Here is a 2,961-nt window from a genome sequence, read left to right on the forward strand (position 1 = left end):
TTTTAAGTAATGGCCCTAATTAAGAGTGAATTTTAATTAAGCTTAATTCAGAGCCTGCCTTTGATTGCCAAAGATTTGCAGCCTGAGAAGAGACAAGGCTGCCCGTGCTCGGAGCTCACACGTGACTTCGATCCCGGCGCTTCCGAGCCCACTCAGCCAGATGGTTTTGCTCGATTTTTCCAGCCTCAGGAGTGCACTTCTTCACCAGGCTGCGGGGACGGTGGACTGCGCCTCCTCTTCTCTTCCACCCGGAGGCAAACTCAGAGCCCTGGCAATGAGAAAACACAAGTCAACTGCCCTGCAGGTGCGCAGCCTACATCTTGGGGATGAGCATCAGCCGCGTCGCCCTCTGTCTTAGAAGGGAAGCTTGCAGGCTGTCCGCCCCCGTTCATCACACCCATTGCACACGGGAGAGACCACCGCATCAGGAAGCTGGGGCACACAGCCAGTGAGGGCAATGGGAGGCCTGGAAATCAGCTCCAACCCCAATGCCCGTGCCGCACCTGTGTCAGCACAGCCTCTCAGGAGTCAACCATCCCACCCGCCCGGATTGGGAGAGACCCATCTCCCTAGGCCAGGGCATCCCCAGCTCCAGCATTTATACACAGTGCCGGTGAGTTTTGCCACAGCCACAAACACTATCATTTGTTTAATAGTGGGGAAAAAGTCTTACCCAGATTTGTTTCTCAAATGAAAATTATATCCTACCTTTAAAACTGTCACAAAGCAAAAACTTCCATAAAAATTTTATTTATTTATTTATTTATTTTTTGACAGGCAGAGTAGACAGTGAGAGAGAGAGAGACAGAGAGAAAGGTCTTCCTTTGCCGTTGGTTCACCCTCCAATGGCCGCTGCGGCTGGCGTGCTGCTGCTGGCACACTGCGCTGATCCGAAGGCAGGAGCCAGGTACTTCTCCCGGTCTCCCATGGGGTGCAGGGCCCAAGTACTTGGGCCATCCTCCACTGCACTCCCTGGCCACAGCAGAGAGCTGGCCTGGAAGAGGGGCAACCGGGACAGAATCCGGTGCCCCGACTGGGACTAGAACCCGGTGTGCCAGCGCTGCAAGGCGGAGGATTAGCCTAGTGAGCCGCGGCGCTGGCCTCATAAACATTTTAAACAAAGAAGTAAACTGGTAGTATATTAGATCTGAGCCAGAAATGATTCCTTTTTTAAGTGTCCGAAACTAAGGCCTATATAAGCTACTGGCCTAACTTTATTGAACAGAGATGAGAAAAACGTTAAAGACATACGGACAACAAAGTGAGACTCAACACAAGGAACCTCAAGAAGTTGCTGTAAAATGAAATGAAAAGCTAAGTTTATTTTGGTGGAAGTTTTTTTTTTTTAAATCCATGCATAGTTTTTTTTCTAGTGTACATTTCCATGAAGTTTTTGATGTGTCCCTTGAATAATCAGAAAGTCTGAAAGAATTGGGAAGCTAATGTTTATGTCACCTTGGGATACAGGGTCATTTACACTCCCTTCCAAGTACCATCTAAAATCTACTCTCCTTTATCCAACCCTTCGAGATACACGGAGCTAAGCTAAGTGAGCACAGGGTTCCAGGTCCTATCTCTGAGTCCTGCTGCCTCTCAGCTGCCCAGTGATTAACAAAATTCTGGACAGCAAGCCAGCTCCCTTGGGCCCAGCCCCAGAGCCAAGGACAAGATGTGGCCCTTCCTTTAGTGTTTCCAGGGAAAACACAGTGAAATGAATATGCTGTCCAGGGCTGGCCGGCAGTCTGTTCATCACCAGAGGGTGGGCCTGACCATCCCTGGTCTGAAAGTCATTGCCACCCCGATCTGTTCTGTGATACTCAAGTCCCCATCATAGGAAATCATGCAGCAAAAGCTCAGCTCTGCAAACATTTTGACTTTTTCTACAGGGAAATGGAAAGTGAAAAATGCGATTCAATTACCTTGAAAATAAAAGGGGCAATTTCGCTCACAAATGGTGCACTTAAAAGCTCAGTTTGAAAACAGACATTCAAAGAAGTCCAGGCTAAGTTAAAAGGAAAAAGAGAAAAGCAAAAGAGCTCATGCATTAATCCCCTTCCATCCACCCCTTCCGACTGCATGAATCTTCTGTAGACTTGAAACACAACTAAAGAAGCATTCTATGACTTTAATTATCCAAGTCACGTAACTTTTCCATTAAACGTTGAACATTTAGAAGACTGATCCACTTAACCTGACCAGTCCAATGATGTAGACAACACTGTGGACTGGGCCACTCCTCCAGGATTGAAGCAGGACTCTCTCTCTCTCTCTCCCTTTCTCTCTCTCCCTTTCCCTTTCTCTCTCTCCCTTTCCCTTTCTCTCTCTCTCTTTCCCCAGGGGTGTTGGGGGGAAGTCACCAGCAGAGCCGCCAGCTGAGTCAAAGACCCCTAACTGTACCTGCCCAATATGAGGGTACTTAAAGTTTATGGAAAAATGGAATTCAAAGATAAATTCATTGTGTGCAAAAAATTTTTGAAATCACATAGATGAGAGGTCTTCAAAATGCATATAAAAAAACGGGATTTCAAAAATGTTTTTGCATCAAAGTACACTTAACTTTGAATTCTATTTTCCATAAACTTTTTGAATCGTCCTTGCATATTTGCATGTTTTACACCTAGGAAACTCACTAGAAGAGAAGAGGACACAGCTACTGAAACAGGAAAGCGTCACGGAGACTCAGTAATGCCGAACAATACAGCACACGTGATTATCTCAGTATAACCACTACTCATTCAATCTTGCTTTCTACATTTATTCCTGCAGGCAAGGCAAGGTGTAGAAGCGGTTTTGTGACGCCTACCAGTAGTTTCCCAAGGCACACTTAGTATAGTTCCTCTCGCCACACACAACTACAGCCAGTCTGCCCTGGGTCTGAATTCCTGTTCTGCGCATTACCAGCTGTAGAACCTTGGCCCTCAGTTTCCCGGTCTGTAAAATGGGAGTATCAGTAGCACCTAC

The 2,961-nt window shown here is 46.7% G+C and overlaps 1 long non-coding RNA gene across 2 annotated transcripts in view; it reads right to left on the minus strand.

Annotated features, from left to right (window-relative positions):
* The window catches only part of LOC103347959 (uncharacterized), a 26,978-nt gene continuing 24,017 nt past the window's right edge, over positions 1–2,961 (minus strand). For both annotated transcript variants that reach the window (XR_011389893.1, XR_001793117.3), the window contains exon 2: positions 1–268. This is a non-coding gene — a long non-coding RNA (uncharacterized lncRNA). The remainder of the gene's footprint in view (positions 269–2,961) is intronic.

The sequence above is a fragment of the Oryctolagus cuniculus genome, chromosome 6, assembly GCF_964237555.1.
Source record: "Oryctolagus cuniculus chromosome 6, mOryCun1.1, whole genome shotgun sequence".
Classification (NCBI taxonomy): Eukaryota; Metazoa; Chordata; class Mammalia; order Lagomorpha; family Leporidae; genus Oryctolagus; species Oryctolagus cuniculus.